This window comes from Apodemus sylvaticus, chromosome 10, assembly GCF_947179515.1.
Source record: "Apodemus sylvaticus chromosome 10, mApoSyl1.1, whole genome shotgun sequence".
Taxonomy (NCBI): Eukaryota; Metazoa; Chordata; class Mammalia; order Rodentia; family Muridae; genus Apodemus; species Apodemus sylvaticus.
The window spans coordinates 70008794-70032389 of NC_067481.1; the positions used below are offsets into that span (position 1 = coordinate 70008794).

General features: G+C 48.9%; 1 protein-coding gene across 6 annotated transcripts in view; it reads left to right on the forward strand.

Moving 5' to 3' along the window:
- Nucleotides 1-5963: 5963 nt before the first annotated feature.
- Nucleotides 5964-23596, forward strand: part of Tnip1 (TNFAIP3 interacting protein 1) — a 51455-nt gene continuing 33822 nt past the window's right edge. For 3 of the 6 annotated variants that reach the window (XM_052197814.1, XM_052197816.1, XM_052197817.1), the window contains exons 1-2: nucleotides 5981-6071; nucleotides 12559-12717. The gene's annotated coding sequence lies outside the window, so the exon portion shown is untranslated. Of the gene's footprint in view, nucleotides 6072-12558; nucleotides 12718-23596 lie in introns of those variants that run through there. The other 3 variants (XM_052197815.1, XM_052197818.1, XM_052197819.1) reach the window with 3 other exon arrangements.

Sequence of the window (23596 nt, forward strand, 5' to 3'; positions counted from 1 at the left end):
TATGGTGGCTAGAAGCTTCCAGGAATAGGCCTTGGTTAGCAGACAGAGTCAGTGAGTCTCAGAAATGATCATCACTACAAGATAATAAATAATACTTCTACAGTGGCCTCTGATCCAGTCCACAACAAAGACCGCACTCCCGACTGTAGCCTCATGAGCCTGGCCCTCACGGTGTTTCCATCAATATTCTGGATTTCTGAGCTACATCAGGATCATTCGTTCATTAAGCTCTGCTAACAGCATCCTAGGTTTTCTTTAGCCTACATCTCTGACCTCTCCTGAATTCTTTCTGCAAATCCGTTCCAAAGGTTTAAGAACCACACTAACGCTTATAGCACAAATACACTCTCCTTTGGTATTAATTTTCTGTTATTTTTCCTCATACATGACACGAACAACTTAAGGGAGGAAGGATTTCACTTTGAAGGTGATTTCAGAGATTTTTGTTTTGGTTTCGATTTGGTTTTTTGAGACAGAGTTTCTCTGTGTAGCCCTGGCTCTCCCTGGAACTCACTCTGTAGACCAGGTTGGCCTTGAACTCAGAGATCTTCTTGCCTCTGCCTCCCAAGTACTGGGGTTAAAGGCGTGCACCTCTACACGAGGCTGATTTCAGAAATTTTAGTTCATAGTTCTTTTTTTTTTCTTTTTTCTTTTTGGTTTTGTGAATTTGGTTTTTTGGAGACAGGGTTTCTCTGTATAGCCCTGGCTGTCCTGGAACTCACTCTGTAGACCAGGCTGGCCTCGAACTCAGAAATCTGCCTGCCTCTGCCTCCCAAGTGCTGGGATTAAAGGTGTGCACCGCCACTGCCAGGCTATCTTTTGAGTTCTATCATGTCCTATCTCCCAGTGAGGAGAAGAGACACTACAGCCAGCCCTTGGGTCCACAGGGAATTAGTTACCTGCTCAGATATTAAAATCCAGGGAAGCACAGTGTTTACTCATAATCTACTACACACATCCTCCTGGATACCAAACCGCCCTAGGTGACCGATTATACCTAGCACAATGTCGATGTTACGATGTTACGTAAAAGGCTGTCGCACAGCACTGTGGTGGTGCTGTGGTGGTGCTGTGGTGATGATGCACAAATCTGCTCACACGTGTAGCAGAGAAGCAATTTTTTCCCTGCATATTTCTCACTTGCATTCATTTGCAGAACCCATGGATACTGACTGCGCTGGAGTGGGAACCCCAGCTGCACCTCTAGAAGCCTCAGAAGGGTTCTTCCTAGAGTTCTTAGGAAGTGTGGCTCAGAGTAGTGAAAAAAGAGAGAGAATGAAGCCGGGCGGTGGTGGCGCACGCCTGTAATCCCAGCACTTGGGAGGCAGAGGCAGGCAGATTTCTGAGTTAAAGGCCAGCCTGGTCTACAGAGTGAGTTCCAGGACAGCCAGAGGTACACAGAGAAACCCTGTCTTGAAAAACCAAAGAGAGAGAGAGAGAGAGAGAGAGAGAGAGAGAGAGAGAGAGAGAGAGAGAGACAGAAAGAGAGAGAGACAGAGACAGAGAAAGGCAGAGAGAGACAGATAGAGAGAGAGCATGCTCAGAATAGTGAAATGGGGGCAGTTGTCTGTCTGTCTGTTTTTAACTTACTAAGTCTGGAACCAGCTTGAAAAAGGCGATGAGGGAAGCTGGCTAGCATGACAATGTGGTGCAAAACAGTGGTTTTTTTTTTATATTCCTGATACATTTCTCTGACCCCTGAATTCCTCACTGGCGGAGTTCTTCAAGGAAGCACCATCTTTTCTGTATCTAGTATTGCCCCCTCTCTATATCCTCATTTTCTATCCCCTCTCTATATTCTATTTTCTCATGTCTATCCTGGATTTCCGGAGTCCCTCCTTTTCCGATATGTGGCCAGGTTTCTGTAGCAGAGAACCCTGCTTGTAACTTTTCAAACCTCGGATGAACTGAGAATGTCTAGCCAGTTAAGGAAGACAGGGGCCTAGGGCTATTAGCGATTTGTGATTCATTAATGAACTTTCAATGAACAGCATACTAGAAATAGACAATAATGAATTCTTTTTTTACAGAGGCACATGAAATAATCCATTTAAAAGAAAATGTCTAAAGCTAGACATGGTGGCACGTGACCGTAATCCCAGCTCTTGGGAGGTGGAGTAAGAAAATCACCTGGCTCATAGGGAGTTGGTGGTCAGCCTGAACTACGTGAGGCTCTATTGAATGCGGGAAGGAGCCACTAGTGATAGTGTCATCTGATCACCTGGTCATCTTGCTTTTTCTCCTACTCTTCATACTTCCTTAGGTGTCTGAGTGGAATGTCTTTCCGTGGGTATTTAACCTGATTCCTACACATTATAGAAACAAAATCTGAGGACCCAAGAGGGGAAGGGACTCTCCTGGAGCCACGTGTCTAATCAGGACTCAAACTCAGCTTTTCTGGTCCTCAGTCCAAGCACCTCTTCTCCCTTGGTGCCTACCACGCGGCCTGAAAGGGATGGAGAAATTCATGCTGGAAAAAGGGAAGAGGTGTGGGTAGAGACGGGGGGGGGGGGGGGGGGGGTGCTGACCCACATGTCTCCCCCACAGTACAAGCCAAGAGCCAGGCCGGTCCAGCTCCTTGAACTTCCCAGTCCTTTCAAGGACCCCTGCCACTCGATAGGCAGGCTCTGGTGCAAGCCCCAGGTTCCATGACCTAACAGAGGTTCTGCACTATGTGGCCATGTGGTGCAAGAACACCAAGGCCAGGTGACATGTGTTTTTATTCCCTGTTGATGAGAAGTTCTATGCCCAGGGAAATCTACTGTTTCCTCTCTGGTCTGGCAGGACTTGGGATGTTAAAAATATCTGGACAGCCTACTATGGTAACTGCTTCTATGTGAGCCTTCTTATTGCTGTTTTGAGGGGATTTTGTTGTTGTTGTTGTTGTTGCTCTTTGTTTGATTTTTTAAAAAAGATTTTACTTTATTTTTAAAGATGTGTATGTGCGCATGCACATGTGTTTGCATTTATACATGTTCACATGTGTCTTTGGAGGCCAGAGCTGTCTAATCTGCCTAGTGCTGGAGTTATGTGCAGTTGTAAGCTTCCCCCAACATGGATGATGGGAACTGAACTCTGGTCTTCTACAAGAGCAATGGAGGCTCTAACCTCTGAGCCTTCTCTCCATCCCTTTGTTTATTTTTTGAGACAGGATCTCACTATGTAGCCAGACTGGCCTCAAATTCACTTCTGCCTCAGCCTCCCCCGTGTTGGGTTTACAGATTTACCACCCAGCTCTGTTCCCAGTGCCCAGTGCTATGAGGAAGAGAGTATATGTGGGATTGAGCACTGGACTACGAGTCTGGAAGGTCCCAAGTTACTCAGGGAGAAGTCACTTCCTCTGTCTGACCTTCACTTCCTGCTGCAAAGTGATGCAATGGCCAGAGACTCTTCCATCCTTCCCTGGGCAATCCCGACCTCAAGCGCACAGAAGCCATTGAGAAGAGAATTCAACAAACTCTGTCCCAGCTCACCGTCCCTGTACCCAGCCTTCCACATCTGGGACTATATCTTCAGTTCTCCCAGTGTGTGTCTTCAAACTCCATGTCACACTGGGGACGAGTGGTTGCCCGTACTTCGTGCAGACACTTCTCTGTTCACTCACCCTTTGTGGTGAGCACTCTCTTGTGTTCTTGCTTGATTTCTTTCAGCTGAGAAGCTGCTTCCTGCAGGAAGACTGCCCAGACTCCCAAATCCCAACTACACATCTGCCCTGGTACCTACAGCTCCCTGTGATTTTTTTTTTCCTGACCAAATACATCTTTTCCAAAATTTACTGTAACTATCTGATCAAACGCCACAGCCTCGAGAATGGTGCCATTCACCTGCACCCTCTGTAATGATGCAGGGCATGGACAGACTTGCAGGTGCCATCCAACAGTGCCCTCTGCAATGGGACAGGTGATGGACAGACTTGCAGGCCCATGTGGTATTCAGAAACTGAAGACCAGACAGGAGAAATGACTTCTGAGGGAATTAAGTTAGGAGTTTCCTGACTCCTGGTCTGGTACTCTTTTCTACACCATACATACCCTCTTCCTCATGGCACTGACTGCTCTTCAAGGGCTCCAAGCCACATGCACAGTAGCACACACCTGTAACCTCAAGTCACATGTAGGAGCAGCTATCATCCTGGCTATCCATCACAATGAAATGTGCCTAATGCTACTAAGGAGCTGAGTTTGTGTGTGTGTGTGTGTGTGTGTGTGTGTGTGTGTGTGTAGGACATGTGCATATGTGTGTGCATATGTATGTGAAACCCAGCAGTGAACCTCAGGCATTACTCCTTAGTGACAACCATCTTGGTTTTTGAGGCAGGTTCTCTCACGGACCTCCGGCTTATCAGTTTAACTTGACCGGCTGACCCACAAATCCCAGGAATCCTGTCTCTGCCTTCTCCCAGCACTGTGTGTGAACCACATCAGATTTTTTATTTGTTTTTTATTTTTTATTTTTTTGGTTTTTCGAAATAGGGTTTCTCTGTATAGCTCTGGCTGTCCTGGAACTCACTCTGTAGACCAGGTGGGCCTTGAACTCAGAAATCTACCTGCCTCTGCCTCCCAAGTGCTGGGATTAAAGGCATGTACCACCACTGCCCAGCCATACTAGACTTTTAAATTCAGGTGCTGTGGTTCACAATCAGGTCAATATGCTGCTGCGCAGTGAGTGCTTTACCCACTTAGCTATCTCCTCAGCTTTTCAAATATTGCTTTTATTTAAGTTTAATTAATTTACATTTGATTCATCATAAATGGAGAATGGTCACTCCATTGGACAGGACAGTTCTGAACTAGGACTAATCAAGAAAAGTCTCTCTTACCCAGGTGACCTGTTCCTATCCTTGCAAGCATGTTTGTGGCAGGTAGTGAATGGTGGTAGGTGACCTTATGTATGTAGTCAGTGGTTTACAAGGGATGTCTGCAAAGTATCATTCGGCTCCTGTGGTACAGTTGCAGAAAGCAGACTGTTTCCCCCTTTGCAGTGGGTAAGAGGGTGAGTAAAATGGAGGTGGGTAACGTGTTTGTGTCAGTATTCATTGTTGTGACAAAAGACTGACAAGCAGCATCTGGAGGAGGGGTTTATGTGGCTCCCAGTTTGAAGGGATACGGTCCACTCTGGTAGGCAGTGTGGGTGTGGCTCCAGGCTGTGGCCGCAGGTGCATTCGGCTGCTTGCTCACATCTAGTGGATCAGGAAGCAGAGAAAGCAGAAAATGGTGCTTGATCAACCTTCTCCTGATTCCCCCTTTTCATTAAGTCTGGAACCTCAGCTCCCCTGGACAGTGCAATCCACATTCAAGGTAGGTCTCCCCTCTTTTGGAAAACCTCTCTGGAAAAGGCCTCACAGGCACACCCCCCAGGTGTATCTCCTTGGGACTTCTAAATCCAGTGAAGTTGATCATAGAGAATAACTATCACACAAGGCTCAGGAGGAAGTGGCATGCTTGGAGGTTCAGAATGGTCCATGGGTCTCCAGGTGTGACTCAACATCCAAATGAGACTCAGCATTTGGGAAGGAACCAGAAACCTTTCCTCCTCTGGAGAGGATACTTGGGAACAGATGACACAGGAACAAGGCAGGGGGATGTGAACAGGCCGCCTGGAGATTTCCTCAAGGCCATGTACACTGGAATCTCCCACTTTGGACAAAAGAGGAAACAGATCTCCAGGACATCCCAGCAGGGCAGCCCAGGTGGCCTATGCCCTTGTACCTGCCTTTGCTTTATTCCCAACCCAGCTCAGGAACCAGCAGGCTCTCAGCCCTTCTCCAGAGCCCCCTCCCCTTCCTGGAATCTACCACAAGTGACAGGCAGCCTGGAGAGCAGCAGGTGGAGGCTGGCAAAGGGCCCTCTGCTCTGCCAGAGGGCGGGATGGGGCCTCAGCTCGGCCTTGTGGGGCTGCCTGGTGGCTGGCTTCTCCATCACGGGGGAATTCCCCTCCTGCCTCAGAGTCAGCTCCGCCCAGCCCTCCTTCCTGCAGAAGCTCAGAAAGCCCAGCAGCCTTAGCAGGGACACAGGGACGCATGGCAGGCCGCACTCGCTGAGGCGTCCTCGGATGAGTGACCCGGGCTGAAGGTAGGTGTGACAGCATAGGTTACAGGAGCATCACATGGTGATGCCAACGCCACCAGACCTTCCCGGCTGTGTGTCAATAACTGCTTGGCCTCCTTTTCTCTGCTAGCTGGGGTCTTTTGCTCTCCAGCTGAGCTTGGTGGGCCCCTAGGGCCTTGAATTCTGTGCCTCTGATCTTCGCTAATCAGAGCCTCCTTTGCCCTCTGACCTTTATCTTTCTTCCTTGTACTTGTTCTGTCCAATCTTCTCTCCAAATGTCTGCAACTTTTCCGAAGGGGAGAAAAGAAAGATTTCTTTCTGTACTATTCCTCTCTCTGAGGGGTGAGGGAGACTTTTCTCTTTCTCATTTACATATTTTCTGTGTGTGAGAGGACATGTTTACATCTGTGTCAGGCTCACAGGAGGAGGTACATATGGGTCCACAGGACTGTTTTATATTTGTGGGTGGTCTGGGTGTCTGTCTCTGTGTGAATGGGAATTTTGAGGGATACAGTGTAGGATGAGCTGGGCAGTTTCAAGTCTAAAACCCAAACAAGGAGGGTAGGTGAAAACCCATCTTGCTCCCTTGGGCCCCTCCTGGGGCACAAGAATGGAGGAACCTCTTCCCTGTCTCCGGGCGTCTTTGCGCTGAGGTCCACTGGCTCCTTCTGAGGGTGAGCCTTTCTCCGAGAACTCGACGCTCTGGGAGTGGGCCAAGGGCTGGCAGATGGTGGTGACTTCTTTTTTTGATCACAAGCAGTCCAGTTTTTCCAAAGCTGGTCAGAGGGCCAGCCTAGGGAAGTCCCTGGCTAAGGGAGGTAGGGGCCAGAGGCTGGGTCTGACTCTTGACAGTGACCTCTGGGCTACAGAGTGAGGGAGGAATGTGGTGAGATCCTAGAAAACATGTGAAGGTATCGGGTGGATCGAGAGAGAAATGCTCTTGGGGCCTGGTAGGGCTTCCCAGGATTGGGAAATGTTCTGGTCCTGTGGGTCTGCCTCCCTTAGGGGCTAATCTCTTCCCACTTCCAGGAAGATGACAAGGAGCAAGCTAGGATCCCAGTCTAGAGCCAGCTTGATACTCTGAGCTGGAGTCAGGCGGGCCAGAGGGAGAGAAGCTGGAGAAGGAGAGACCCAGGACTCCTCAGACTGTGGGAGGGGCCTGGCAGGGCCAGTATGTGACGAGCTGGGAATTTCCCTGGTGTCATTGTCCTTTTTTCTCCTCGAGTGGTGTCCTAGAAACCAGAGAATAACAGGCAGGTTAGGGACACAGGAGAAAGAGCAGGGAAGGAGAAAGAGAAGAAGTAGGCTGGAGGAGAAGCCAGCAGCTGCGGCCAGAAGCCAGCTCCTCAGAGAGCTCTCAGTGAGATCCAGGCGAAGTAAGTCCCAGCTGTAGGCCTGAGGTCCCCTTCAGGAAGGGAAGAGCCGCGCTCCCTGCTGCCCCAGACCATAATTACCAAGCTTCTTATCACTAGGGCCATTTCTCTGTGTGTGCCACAATCTGGCACTGCTGTTGGCTCCATAGCCTTGCTTAGAAAGCTAGGTTACAGCCCAGGAGTGAGTGGCAGGACCAATCAAAGACCAGACTTTAGGACCCACACCTTAATTTCTCCCCAATGGGAGGGAGGTATCCTGGGAAGAGGGCAAGTTGTAAATGCAAATTATTTTATTCGCCTTTCCGAGGATGACTGAGGGAGGCAGAGATGGCTCGGTGGGTAAAGGTGCTTGTTGCTAAGTCTGACAACCTGACTTTAATCCCTGGGACTCATGTAGTAGGAGAGACAGGACTCCTACAAACTGTCCCGTGAGCTGGGGAGACACACACACTATAAATAAATAATAGATAGATAGATAGATAGATAGATAGATAGATAGATAAATAAATAAATGTGAAAGATGCTGAATGGACATACCAAAAAAAAAAATTGTGGCCTTCATAGCCTATGAAGGTAGATAGAATTAAAAATACCTTTTTAGGCTAAGGGGAGCTGGGACCACAGACTCAGTTCATCTAGCAACATTGTTGTTGTTGTTGTTGTTTGTGTATGATTTGATGGGGAGGGGTTGTTTTGAGACAGTCTCGTGTAGTCCAGGCTAGCCCTGAATTCTTGGTCCTCCTACCTCTGCCTCTGTAGAACTGGAGATCAGGGCAGTCATCACTATTTCCAGCTGGCATGCCATTTTTTCCTTTCCTTTCTTCTTTCTTCTGGTTGGGTCTCATGGATCCCAGGCTAGCCCCAAATTCCCTATGGAGCCGAGTCTGACCCTGAGTTTCTGATCCTCTAGCCTCCATCTCTTGAGCATGGGGATTACAAATGCATGCCATCACATGCGGTTCTCTGAGGTACAAGGGATCGAATCCAGGCTCTGGAGCAGGGTAGGCCAGGACCCTTGGTAATCACCGCCAACACTCAAGTCCCATTTCAGTCAGGGTCACATGTGTGACAATCCTTATCTCAGTTAACTATCACCCAAATCTCTTTTTTTGATAAGCACACACCCAAGAGCAGAAAGTACCTAGAATCCACGAAGGGTTTTGTATTCGTGGGTTGCCTCAGGCTAAGGATCCAGGAAGAGATGCAGGATTGCTGAATTCTCCTACCCTGGCTTCTCTGGTCCACTCTCCCCTAGCCAAGGCTCCCTGGCTTCCATTCTAAGACAATAAGGCTCATACATCTTTGATTCAAAATTCTGTTTGTAGCCTAGGAATGAACCTTAGCTCAGTAGGCAGAGCGTAGCCTATCACACAAAAGCTGGTAGGTCCCTAGGAGAGTCGAAAAGAGATGTGGGGCTACATCCCAGAACTCAGGACAGGGAGTCATGAAAACCAGAAGTTAAATGTCTTCCTCACTATGCAATGATTTTTGAGGCCAACCTGGGTTACATGAAACCTTGGCTCAAAAAAGTAAAGAAGTGTGACAGGGCAGCTCAGTTAGTAATGTGGAGGACTTGAGTTTGACCCCCAGAGCCCAGATAAGAAAAATCTGAGTGCAGTGATGCACACTTGTAATTTCAGCACAGGGTAGGGGGGTTACAGGGGGTAGAGAGATGAGCGGACCCCCAGGGCTTGCCTGCACCAGCCTATTCTAATTGGTTCCACTAAGGGTGCTTGTCTCAAAATACAAGGTGGAAGGCCCCAGAGCAATGACACCCAGGTTGACCTCTGGCCCCCACACACCTGTGTGCCCCCATACACATTCATACTCAAGTATACACACATATGCACACAGTCAACCACACACAAATATATATACACACTCACACACACACACACACACACACACACACAGAGGCAAACAGCTGTGCTTCCCATTAGTTGGGGTGTGTATCAAAAAAGAAATTCAGGGGAGCCCTGCACTGGCATCAGTATTAACCTAAAATTCGGGCTCACACCTGCCAGAAAATAACTAGTCTTTCCCTGGCCCTAAGTGCAGCTCCATCCACAAACGACAATCATCTTTCTTCCCTCTTGTTCATATTTTCAATAGCAAGCTTCATTATTTGTTTTGAATAGGACTTGGGGTTCAATAATTTCTAAAGTCCACTTTGAAGTTGGCATTCTGAGTTCTGTGTCTTGTTAGCTGGTGAGATGTTGGTACGATGCATAAGAGTCTGGCCTGGCCTTATATGAACTTCTGAGAACATCCATCTACCTGATCTTCACAGACTGGATGGAAGATAAATTGTGTAAAAGTGCAGGCCTGTCACACACCCCCCATGTTATTTCTGTGTGTGTGTGTCTTGTTCTCATTGTATACCCATGTGGATGGGAGGGTACACACATGCCTAGAGTCCAAAAAAGGACATCATGTACCCTGATTTATCATGATCTGCTTTCTTCTTTTGAAAGAGGGTCTCTCTCCGAACTTAGAGCTAGGCCAGTTAAGCCACAGCAATCCTCCTACCTCCATCCTCCCCCACGCCAACAACATACACACAGCCACACCTGGCTTTTTATGTGAGTGCTGCATATCCATCCACACCAGGTCTGCAAGCTTCTGCAGCAAGGGTTTTCGCTCTCCAGTCTGTCTCCCGGGCCCCTTCACGTTATCTTTTAATGCTTTAATAGCACAGCCCCCACTTCCTCCTTCTGCCACGTGATTATGCACAGTCTTTTCAAGGTGTGTTTTTCGAAGTGTGCACTTGGCTCCTTTGGAGCCTCCCTGGTAGAGGCGGTAGAGGAGGGCGTGGCAGAAAGGATGGGAGGCTGTCTGCTTCAACACAAAGCAAAACAAAACACAGGCAGTGTGGCCCTCCTCCCAGGTGGGGCTTTTTTGAGGGTGCTTGTTGACACTCTAGAGGAGTAAGTGGTTGCCACCTACTTGAGTCACCCATCTCCCAACTTGGAAACTCCCTTCCAGGCTATGAGGTGACAGAGAATGGCATACTAGGGCCACCTGCCTCTCACCAGATCCATGTCCCAAGCCTAGGGGATAGAACCAGAGAAGACAGCACTGTTGAGGTCAACAGTGAAATCTATCAATTCGTGTAACCCACACCTGACACCACTGTCATTTTTCAGATGCCTATTGTGTGCTGAGTCTATGTCTTTATCATATTCATCTTCACAAACACTTGAGAGAAGATATAATTATCCTCATTTTTTTTGTCAGAACTTCTATAGCTGAGAAAGGTGGTGGTGGTGGGAGTAAAGCTTAATAGAGTTAGTTCACCTAGCACACACGCTGGAAGCCTTGGGTTCAATCTCCTGTACTACAGAAACTGGCAGTGGTGGAGCATGACTGTAATTCCAGCATGTGGGAGGTAGGGGGAGGAGAGTTAGGAGTTCAAAGTCAATCTACATAGCAAGTTTGAGGCCGGGAAGGAGAGAGAGAAAGACCCATCCTGACTATGGATAAAAGGCAGACAGGACAGGGAACCAAGGCCCTGGGTTCTGTGGCCTTGAGCAATGCTGAAGTTCACTGCATTTCAGATGGCACAGTGTCTCGGGCGTAAAAACAAGCCTTAGAGGGACCTGAAGGGTAATGACCTTGAATGGATGACTGGAACTGATAAGGAAGTTCTGGCTGTGATTATGAAAACTTAACATTTCACTTGAGGCTCAGGTGGGAGGATAGCGGTCTAGACCAGCTCTGGCTAAATGGTAAGACCCCCTCACCCAACCACCTCAAGAGAATCTTCCATTTGCAGGAATCAGTTTTTTCCTCCCTTCTTGTGGGTTCCAGGGATTGAACTCAGGTCCTCAGGTTGGTCACCGAGCACCTGTACCTAACTCTGCTTCATCTCACTGGGCCAGTGATGGTGGTGGTGATGGTTTATTGGAGGTGGTGGTTGATGATAGGTTTTTTGAGGCATGCTCTTAACTGTGTAGCTGTGGCGGGCCTTGAACTTAATGTGTAGATCTAGTTGGCCTCAAATTCATAGTGTTCCTCTTGCCTCTGCCTCCCCAGTGCCAGGATTAAATGCTACTGAGAAATCGTGGGCATTTAGGAGAATGAAATGCCCAACTTTCTGAGGTCAGATATCTTACAAAACCAGTGGAAACAGTATGTAATCAGAACGGAAATTATTGGAGACTTTTTCTTTTTAAGGAAATCTCAGTCCTGGGTAGTGGATTGAGTGAAGCGTTGGAAGAAGATTAGGAAGTGAACATTCCAGGAAAAGGTGAATTGGAAAGCTTGGGGAAAGAGTCAGAGAGACACAGACTTTGGGGGAGTTGAAAGGAGGGACCAAGGACCCACTTCCTCCTGCGGCCTGCTCTGAGGGTGATTGTGCAGTCTCTCTTGCTATACCTGGTCTTCCTCCAATCAGGGTTAAGGTATATGCACATGTATTTTCATAATGTGACCTAGAATGTTGTTTTGAAAATGTGCCAGCTCCTTTGAGATAACTGGGCCACATGTGGCACTGAATGGAGGGTCCCTGGGGATGACATATACTTAAGTAGGTGCCTACTCACATCCCAGTTGATAGATACTCTATGTAAAATGAGGGCACACGTGAAATAGTCCCCTAGATCTCACTGCCAGTCCTTAAGATGAAGACCTGTCAGTGTCTTCAACAGTTCCACTGACAGGAAAAATTTCAATCTTTCTCCTAAAAACGTAATGTCCTCCCTGTTTAAAGAGCTGTCTTTTATTCCAAGGTCAAGGCTTTTCCAACTGTCAAAATCATGTGTATTCACATCTGTGGAGCCCAGAGGTCAAAGTCAGGTGGATTTCTAAATGCTTTCCACTATACTTCGTGAGCCAGGGTCAATCACACACACACACACACACACACACACACACACACACACACACACACACACACACGCGCGCGCGTCATACACACACATGCGTGTGTATGATTCTTTCTGGTGGAGGTGGGGTAGATGGGGGGGTGGGGTCTCTGAAGTACTGAGACAGCAGGTCCTGCAGCCGGGAACCTCTTGCTTAGCCGCCCAAGCTTAGTGCCCTCCAGCTGGGAGGTCCTCACCTTGCCCTGAGGCCCCCTAGGTTTGAGCTCTCAATTGCTCCACCCAGAAAAGCCACTGCGGCTGTTTACATCGCAGACCCCGCCCCGGCGCCCAGCGTGCAGCGCCATTGGACAGACGGCCCGTCGGTCTCCGGGGACTTTCCCAGAGGCGTGGCATGGCCTTGGCATTTCCTGGTGCGGACCGGAGCTTAGAGTCTGCGAGTCTGGCCCCGGGCCCCGAAGCTCTCGTCCTAGGGTGAGCGGGGCCGCTGGAGGGATGGGCGGACGGGAGGAGACTGGGGCCTGCGCGGGGCGCGTTGGCCTAGGGGCGGGAGTCCTGGCACAATGCATTGTCGCCATCGCCAGGTTTGAGGGAGACTCCCGGCCAGAGGAGCCAGTCAGGCGCGCATGCGCACCCCCTGCGGAGTGCGCTAGGGACCGGCTTGCGGACTCCAGCAAGCAAAATTTTGGGTAGCATTGTGCAGACGTTGTACTGACGAAAATCATCACCACACCCATGCTTATTGGTCGATTTCCAAATAGACTTTTCTTGTTTGTTTTGAGATAAGGTCTCTGTGTAAGATTGCTCTAAACTCGCTTTAAGAGCAGGTTGGTCTTGAACTCATAGAGACCCTATTGCTTTAGCCTCCTGAGTGCGAGGATAAAAAAACGTGCAGCCAAATGCTGATCTAGGCTTTTAGTATGAAGCTCATCCAACTGTGACATTCTAAGCATGATTGTTACCTTTTTTAAAAAAATTACGTTTGTTTATTGTTTGCTTGTAAGGTTGTGGACAGCTGGCCTGATTGCTTCCACCCGTGGGTTCCTGGAATTGAACTCAGGTCCTCAGACTCAGTGGCCAGCATCTTTACTGGCCATCTAGCCAGCCTTTCACTATGAATGTTACTTTATATTTTCACCTCCCAAGTGAGGAAACTCAGGGGTTTGTATACAAAAAAAATCTGAACCCCAAGATCTGGCTATTTCCCAGAATTCTCACGTATACCGACCTTTGTTGTGTTAATCTTGCTCTGAAAATTAAAGCTATAGTGGCTACAGATAATTATTAGGACGAAAAGAGGTAGGCGTGCCTCTGGGATCACAGGTAGGAACAGAGAGGAAAGGAGAAAGAGGAGGAAAAGAGCAGGAGGTCTTCATTAGACATGATGGCCCAGGAGCACAAGTCAAGTGAAATGCCCCTTAAGGACAGACTGTTGGAGTAGAAATAACCCAAAACTCAAAACAAGTACTTGGGGAGTGCAGCTGGGAATTAGCCTGTCTAGCGATAGAAAAATAGATTAGGGGTAACTCGACTAGTAATTGTGCTGAAGCTGATTGAATAAGTCTATTCAATTTTTAACTATTCAGTCCTAATTATTGGGGTCTGGCCTGGTCAAATAATGAGCTAATTAAGTATTTGATAACATTTAAAGCAACACCAAGCAACTTGCAGATTGGGATCACACAGCTGGTGAATTGCATGTCAGGATTCCAACCTGGCCTTTAGCTGCAAAGCACCCTACTCCATCCCTAGTGAGCTTGTTTTGCATACCCTGAGGGGCATTAGTGCACACACACACACACACACATACACACGAGCTGGATAGATAGGGTGAGAGTTTTTTGGGAATAATTTAGGAGTGGTCCTTTTTTTTCTGCTTTGGGCTGTGTTTAACAGCCGTGCACTGTGGGAAGTTTCTGTGCCTCTGTGTGAGATCATGTGTGTGGAAGTGGGTTGTACTGTGCCTGTATTCATCTTGTACCCGGCAGTGGGTGGGAATTTGGTGCTGTCAGTGAGGAACTGTTTTGGTAAAGGGGAGGGAGGGACTTTCGTGGATGAAGCAAAAGTCTCCCCAGCAGCCACCCCCACCCCCTTGGTGAATGGCCGTGTGGGAACCGTGTGGATTCCTGATGCATCATTTTGATTTCACAGTCAGTCAGAGCGGGATTTGATCAGCACTTACTCACGCTGCCAACAATGAGGGGTGTGGTAGAGGGGAATTCACACTCATGAGTGGACAGTCCGGGGACTCTCAGAACTGTTTTTTGGTCCTTGAGGGAGCACATTGTGTTAGGAGAGTGGAATATTCACACTAGCTAAGCAGGCTCAGTGTCCCTTTGTATCTAGCAAATGGCCTGTGAAACTAACCCATAATGATAATTCTAGTAACTTTACACTGAAAAGTTTTTTAAACGTGTGGTTTGTACATTCAGAAATCATTTGCTCATTTTTTTTTTTTTGAGACAGTTTCTTAGTCCAGGCTGACCATAACCCTGCAGCTGAAGATGATTAGATGATTTTTGGATTCCTGGTCCTCCTGTCTGTGTCTGTGTCTGTATCTGTGTCTGTGCCTGTGCCTGTGCCTGTGCCTGTGCCTGTGGGCACTACAGGGCTGTTGCACATGCTTGGCTCTCATTTATTCTTTCTGACCTGATAGTAGTCTTATATTTTAGCTGGGCCCTCTGTCCCTTTTTAGTTTTATATGTATTCATTTGTACTAGATGGTGAGCAGGGTTTCCACGTCCATGTGTAAGTCATGGAGAACAGCATTCAGGAGTTGTCCTTTTCTTTCTGTCATATGGGTTTCTGCGCTTGAACTCAGGTTGTCAAGCTTCGTGACAAACACCTCTACGCTCCCGAGCTCTCTCACCAGTTCTAAACTAGGTTATTTTGTTTTGTTTTGTAATAGGGTCTTCATAGCCCAGGCTGGCCTTGAATTCATTTCGTAGCAGAACTTCTGATCCTCCTGCATCCATTTGCGTCCTGTGATTAGAGGCTTGCACTACTGTGCCTGGCTTATATGGTGGTGGGGGTTGAACCCAGAGCTTCTTTCTTGCTAGGCAAGCATTGTACCAACTAAGGTATACCCCGAGTCCTGACGGCCCTGTTCTTTTTCTACTGGCTTAGACCGTCGTCATGACTATGTCCTGGGAAAATATTTGGGTGTTAGTCCTCTGTGGACACATTTATTCTTGATCCTTTGAGAGCAACAGATGGAAGCATTCGGTATGTTTATATATCTGGTCATGTTGTCCCCTCCACATGGGTGACCTGTGAGTGCAGGTACAGTGTAGCTGGGTGTGGGTGCCTGTCCCTGGATGCCCATAGCAGCTCTCTTGGGGCCCCAGGAAGCCATGGGTCTGACTCATTCCTTCACCCCCAGTGCTGTGTCTCTGGCCCGGATGTCCCGGCTGGGTCAGACCAACATGGTTTGAGTATGGAGGTGCTCTGAGAGGCTGTTTGTCTGCCTCCCTCCACTGGGTACAGGCTCCCTTCTGTGCCCACTGTGATTGGCAGGCCCTGCTACCTGCTCTTACCCAGCTGTGAGTGTGCGTGTGCCCAGCTTGTTCTCATGCTGAGCCCTCACAGCTGCCATCCCAATGCCCGGGCCAGTTTCTAGCCCTTCCCGTGGCTGCTTTTTCCTTATCTGTCAAGTCTCGGCTCAAATGTCACCTCCTCTGAGGGGGCCTTCCCTGCTCTTCCTATGCAAAACACACACCCCTCTCACTTTCTGTCACGTTTGTTCATTCATTTATCGTGATCTAAAGTAAATTGACTTGTGATCTGAGTATAGTGGTGCAGGCACTCTCCCTGCCCTCGGGAGACAGAGGAAGGCTGATCTCTGTGAGTTCAAGGCCAGCCTCATCTACAATAGTGAGTTCTAGGATGGATCACAGGAGGGCCTGTTTTAGCTGCATTCGGCTGGATGGTGTTCAGGCTGTGTCTGTGTGTGAGAGCCTGTTTTTGCCTGCCAGGACTCCTCCTGGCTGGGAGCTCTTCCTGACAGCAGCAGGAGCCAGGGGACAGTGAATAAGGAGGGCTAGCCACCGTGGATGTGGCTAGGGTGTGAAGTCATCTGGGGGATCCTGATTGATTAAGAGGGGTTTCCAGAAGGAAGTGATGTTAACGGTGGGCCCTGGGAAGATGAAAGGCACAGAGCAGGGCCTGGACCTTTCAGGGGCTGAATGGATGTAGCCGATAGGGTGTGAGGTTGTGCTTAGTTGGGGAGCTGTCAACTGGGCTGGGCAAGACCCCCAAAGATCCCAGGGGTCTTTGGGAGTCTGGACATTTAGATGGCTGGGCTGCAGCCAAGCTGATGAGTATCAGTAAGGCTAGTGCTGCCTCCACCCCTGTGACTGACAGCTCCTACTGCTGCAGCCCTCGCTTCCTCATCCAGCTCCGAGGGATGGCAGTGTCACCCCTCAGCATAGTGGGAGGTCTGTCTGCATATTGGCTGAGGTTACTCAGCAGTTTGGCCACAGGCAGCAGCAAACTTCCCAGGCTTCCGGATAACTCACCTCCAACCCTTTCCTGGCCTGTGTTCTATGCCAAGCCCTCTCCGAATGATTTGTCCTTTGCTCTGTCCCAGATGTTGGGTGCAGGGTATGGCGCAGTTAGTGGAGTGGTTACCTACCAGGAGTGAACTTGGGGTCTAGTCCCAGTATCACATAAATCAGTTGTGTTAGTGTACACCTGTAATCCCAGCACTAAGAAGGTAGTGACAAGAGGGCCAGAAGTTCTTGATCACTCTTTGCTAATGTCTTAGCTAGTTCAGGGCTAGCCCTGTCTCAAACATCCAAACAAAATGAATTCTTCAAGTGGTGAAAACCCAGCCATTGGACCCGCCCCCTTGTCCATTCATTGGGTGGTCCCCACTGGCTCCAGCTGGGCCAGGCCTCTCTGTGCCTCCCTGTTGATATATCTGGCTTGCCCCTCTGCTCCCTGTCTACCTTGACCCCAGGAGGGGTGTCAATGTCCCCAGCCGTAGACAGACCTAGGCAGCCACCAAGCTGTAGGAGGAAATTAGTTCTCTGTGTTCCTCCCGTGACCTCCACAGGACGATCACCCTGGAGACTGGAAAGGGTGACTGCTGAGGACTGACTGCGTCCTTTCTGATGGCTGTCCCTGCAGGGCTGGCTACCTTCCCTCACTAACCTTGTCTCCAGGCTGTTCCCTGAGCCCTGGGGCACTTTATCTGCTAAGCCCAAGGGTGGACACACCAAGCTCTCGGCTTTGACAGGCGAGTGGGGATGTGATGAGAGAGTGCTGGCGCTGGGGCCCAGTCACTGGACCCCGAGATTAGTCTTGAAGGGTGGGGGAGCCCTGATTCAGGGGCCTGTAGTTCCCTCAGCTCTGACCTTCATCTGACTAGCCTCAGCTCACTGCCAGTCACTGTTTTTGAGACAGACTCTCTCCTCCCGGCCTAGGACTCACCAGTTAGGCTACCACTGGCTGACCAGTCAGTTCTGGGGATTTGCCTTCGTCCACCTCCTCATCTCTTGCATTACAGGCAGTGTTCCCAGGCTGGCCTTGCATTCATGCTGGAATTGCAGGTGTGAGCCACTATGTTTTGGCTTCTGTCTTTTTAGATTTATTATTACATTTATTTTTTTAAAGATGTATTCATTTATTTATTTATTTTGTGTATATGAGTACCCTGTAGCTGTCTTCATACACAACAGAAAAGGGCACCAGATCCCATTATAGATGGTTGTGCACCACCATTGTGGTTGTTGGGAATTGAACTCAGAACCTCTGGAAAAGCAGTCAGTGCTCTTAACCTCTGAGCCATCTCTCCAGCCTTATTATTATATTTATTGTGTATCTGTGTGAAGGCCAGGGGACAACAACTTACAAAGGAATGGGTTCTCTCCTATCGTATGGGTTCCTGATATCAAGTTCCATTTGTCAGTTTAGGGAGCAAGTATCCCCTTCATCCACCTCACCCGCCCCCACCATCTTTAAATGTGTGTTCTGGGCTCAAATGTAGGTTTTTGTGGTCATGTGGTAAGCACTTTACTGGCTGAGCTATCGCCCCAGTGTTACCTGTGTTTCTTTTCTTTTTTTTTTCCTTTTTTAAATTTTTTTTGTTTTGTTTTGTTTTGTTTTTTTGAGACATGGTTTCTCTGTGTGGTCCTGGCTGTCCTGGAACTGACTCTGTAGACCAGGCTGGCCTCGAACTCAGAAATCCGCCTGCCTCTGCTTCCCAAGTGCTGAAATTACAGGTGTGCGCCACCACGCCCGGCCCTTCTCTTGTGTTTCTTTCAACTTTAATAGGAATGTGAGTGTCCCCTGACCAATGTGTAACTTTGTTTTGGATGCTGTCAGTGTGTTCCCAAGACATCACACTACACGATTCTAACATGACTTGCATATGAGAGAGTCACCCCCGTCTGTATCTGCTGCCCCGTTCATTTTCACTGCCGTGTTATATTCCCTGAGACATCTCCACAGTGTATGGACTCATTGCCCCCTTTGGGGATCATTTGCTGCCCTTTGAGATGAGCATCTGAGAATCTTCCTGATTTGCCTATGTCTCTTTCTGGCCCTTCTGTGTAGCCACTGTGACTCCAGTTTGGATTTCCAGACAGCTCTATGGCTCCTGTGTGGTTCACAGAGCCACTGTAAAGAACTTGACTCTGTAAAGTTCTCTTTCCCCACCATATTTGGTATAAGAAGAATTCTCAAAACCTGCCATCTTCCTCTGAGAGGGGAGTTACAGGGTTGCGTAAGATAGCCGTGGCATTTGGGCGCTGAGAGACAGGCTAGTCTGGGTGCCCTCCCTCTTGTCCTGATGTTGGCCTCTCAGCTGATGGTCAGGGCCACCCCAGCTCAGTGATGCCTCTTGTCAGTTCTGGGCTGTAGCTGAGGGGAGGAATGTGAGCATGAAGGACAGTGGGTGTGGTAGATAAGCTGCCAATCAACCCTTTGAGGCCTGCTGGTGACAGGAGCACTGGGACTGTGAAGTGATACTGTGATTGAAGCCCTACTTTGATCCTGGAGGGCTAGTCCCTGCCCTCTGGACTTGACTCTCTGGGAGCCAAGTGCTGGGTGTGGGCACCCAGGCCTTGTGCTTGTCCCTGGCCTGGGGTGCATCCCGGCAGTCTGGATTTTCTCTTTCCCTTTTTGGCCTCTGTGGGTGCCTGCACTTGTGGAGACCGAAGGGTCAGGGGTTTAAGGCCATCCTTGGCTACATAGCAAATAAGAGGCCAGGCTGTGTCTCAAAGACAAAAAACAGAAAAATGGATGAGCCCTGCCTAAGGTGAAAGTTGTCCCCTCTTCTCCCCACCTATTTTATGGAGCCTAGATCTCCCCTGCAGAGTTAAGGGAAAACTTGAGAAGACAGCAGCCCTCCACTGGGCCTCCTCTAGGCTTGCCAGCCAGCAGGGTGTGGCATGTATTCTTCCACCCTATTGTTGTGTATATTCAGGGTATGTGCCCTGTCACACATAATGTGCACTTGGCTTTTTATTTGATGGGCATTTTTCTGTCTTCACAAAGCAGTGAACGTCACGGGTTTGATTGCTATATAGTGTTCCACAGATCGACGGCACCTTAGTCTATCTACCAATATCCTTTTGATGGCCACTCAGGATAGTTTTGCTATTATGAAGCATTTGGCGGTCCCACTTTTCATTCAGCGCCTATGTGGGCTGGTGCAGAAATCTTTAGAAACCTTGATAGAGGTTCACTGAATGGGTTAAGCCCTGCACGCTGGATAAGGGAAATAGCCTCCGGCTTGCTTTTGCATGGGAGGGCTTGATTCCTGATTCTCAGCATGATTCCTGATTCTCAGCGTGGCCTGCAGATACACAGGCTGGTTGGTGACAGCATTGATAATGGCCACTGTCATCGTGAGATCACTTGAAGGAGTCTTGGAGGTTTTGGCACTGCTCCATGGTCACTTGTGATTGCCTTGGTCCTGTGGTAAGACACCATAGCACAGCAGGAGCACGCGTGGAGGTGGAGAGCAGAGTCACCCACCTACTCAGCCATGATGCAGAAGGGAGAACGGGGCACCCTGGGAACAAGCTTTGTAACAAGTGGGGCTTTGGGAGACATCTACTATCCAACTATCGCAGCTGCTTTTTTTCTATGGGAGATCCAACTGTAAGAAACACACTTGAATGCCAGGCCTCTGTCAACAAATATGCATATATATGCATATATACATATGCATATACAAGTACATATACATATGCATATACATATACATGAATGAAAGTGTGGAAGCAAAAATCCCTGTGTTCACGAGGCAACACCTGAGTGTTGTGCCAGGCCCAGGGCCTGCTGCAGCTAGGTAGTGGACCGGCAGGGGGTGGAGCAATGCCAGGAACATGACCTGGTGGTCAGCACCAGGGAAGCCTTGACGTTCTAGACCTTACTGGCTAGCATGAGAAAAGTGACAGCTTGCTCCTTACCCTTGGGACCTGGGACATAAAGGCCACTGGGAGCAGTGCAGGCACCGTTGTGCCAAGTGCCCAATTCACTCTTGTAGGACCTCCATCTCCTCGGCTCCTTGCAGCCCGAGATGACTGCAGGTCAGGGCAAACAGAGATGGAAGCCAGGGCCCTGACCTTTCCTTGTGGGATTCTACCTCCTGCCTCCCTAGGCACTGGGAGCTGGATTATTTGTTGTACCACAGCAAGCTGTGTGTCCTCAGGCAGATGACTTAACTGCTCTGAGTCTGCTCCTGCAGTTGTTTAGGCAGGAGGATTGGCCTCTTTGCTGGAAAGCAGGGGTAAGCACAATCAGCTCTGGGCGAGGTGAGATGTGTCAAGGTTCAGCCAGGACCTGTACGTGGTGGTACCGAACTAGTCATCACCATCCGCGTCCTTAATTCACCCTCCTGAGCACTCCTCCTGTGTGGCATCGTTATCCACCTGTATCCCAGCTCGGGTGTCAGGCACGTGCTGAGGAGCAGGTGTCTTGGGGGCAGTGGGACTCCCTCTGTAGTGGAGCACAGGAGAGGGAAGAGACCTGGGGAGGAGGGATGTGTGCTGTGCTACAGAGACACAGTCCCCAGCCTTGGCTGGAACCCGGCATGTCCTGTAAGCAGTCATCAGCCCAAGACCTTTGTGAACTTCCCTGAATAAGTTCATGGACAGACTGATGAGTCTGGAATCTCTCAGGCTGTAAGGATGAGCTGGGGACTGATGACAGCCTTGTTAAAGCCAGAAAGGTGGGAGTAGTAATCCTAGACTGTTCAAAAGCACCTTAAAAAATGTCCAGTCCAGTCCAGCATGGCGGAACATGCCTGGGATCCAGCATTAGAGGAACAGAGGCAGGCGCACCAAGTCCGGAGTTGTCCTTGGCTGGATATGGCTATATCCCAGGTCTCAGAAGGCACAGGGAGGTCCGAGGTTGAGTACGATCCCATCTCAAAAAACTAAGAACAGATGGGGATATAACTGAGCAACAGAGCGCTTACCCAGCACGTGGGTTCCAGCCGCAACACCATAGTACATACGTATATACCTATTCTACCTACCTACCTACCTACATACATACATACATACATACATACTTACATACATACATAGCAGGGGCCTGGGGAGAAGCAGAGTAAAACATAAAAGGGACTGAATTTGATTCCTAGAACCACTCCCCCCCCCCATACACACAGACACACACACACACAAACAACAACAACAAAAAACAAACAAACAAAAAGAAAAAACAGGAGCGCATGATGGCTCCTACCTGTATTCCCAGTGCTGTGAAGGAGACAGCAGATCCCTGGGCATTTCTTGGCCACCCAGCCTAGCCAAATCATTGAACCTGGGGGTCCCAGTGAGAGACCCTGTCTCCAAAGGATGGTAGTTAGCTCCCGAGCAATGACACGCAGGCAAAATAAAAATAAAAGCCAACCAAGGATGGTGTGTTGGGGTGGGTCTTAGGTCAGTTGTGTATGCTGGAGGGCGCCTTGCCCTTTCACTGAATGCCTGCAGTGTGCCACGGACTGTGCTGGATCCCACCTGCCCGCCATATTGGATGTTTCATTGTGAAGTGCGATTCTTGTTGAGTAAATCATGTTTGGGAAATAAAATCTGAAATGAGAACTCCTCACCACTATGCACAGATGCCCCATTTACTGTGTTCACCTTAGCCTGGGTAGGTTTTCATCTTCCTCTTTCACAGATGGGCAGCTGAGGCTCAGAATGGATGAGTGACTGGCCCAGCATCCCTTAGGGGCAAGGTGGACAGAGCTGGGCCTGGTACGGGTGAGGCCCCAGGGTGCATTGTAATATACAAGACTGTGCCAGTGTGTGGCCTTTCCTGGTCCTGGGTGGAACCTTCTTCCTCATTCGACGTCTCTCTATCTCTGCTCCTGGGCCTGTTCTAAGTCTTAAGGCTTGGGTCACTTCGGTCCTTTGGCCATTGGACAACACCCACGTTTATCTTTATCTAGTCAACCGGCTTCTGTAAGTCTCATTCAGGCTTTCTCCCCTTGCATAAGAGGACAGGAGTCCAAGGTCATAAAACAGGAGGGAGCAGGCAGTTTCTGTTCTGAACTTTCTTTCTCCCTGTGTTCTGACCACACCCAGAACTCATAACTCTGTCTCTGCTGGGGACATAGACCTTTGCTACCATAATGTGACATGCTGGGGCCATTCCCTTGGTCACTTCCCTTTGCTGTCTCTAGGTGTGTATGGCATAGCTGTCCCCTGAACAGCCAGAAACCAGAAGCATTAGTGAGGCTTAAGTCCTCAAACTGGGCTTGGTAATCTTGTCTTTCACCCGTGCCTTCTTCCCTGGGCTTTTGGGACAGTCAGGTGAAAAAACAATGCCTGAGACTTAGTAGTTTATAAATGCTGGTGGCATCAAGAGGACAGATCGGCAACCAACAAATTGGGAAAAGATCTTCACCAATCCTACATCAGATAGAGGGCTAATATCCAATATATATAAAGAACTCAAGAAGTTAGACTCCAGAAAACCGAACAACCCTATTAAAAAATGGGGTACAGAGTTAAACAAAGAATTCTCACCTGAAGAACTTCGGATGGCGGAGAAGCATCTTAAAAAATGCTCCACTTCATTAGTCATTAGGGAAATGCAAATCAAAACAACCCTAAGATTTCATCTTACACCAGTCAGAATGGCTAAGATTAAAAATTCAGGAGACAGCAGGTGTTGGAGAGGGTGCGGAGAAAGAGGAACACTCCTCCACTGCTGGTGGGGTTGCAAATTGGTACAACCACTCTGGAAAGCAGTCTGGCGGTTCCTCCGAAAACTGGGCACCTCACTTCCAGAAGATCCTGCTATACCACTCCTGGGCATATACCCAGAGGATTCCCCACCATGTAATAAGGATACATGCTCTACTATGTTCATAGCAGCCCTATTTATA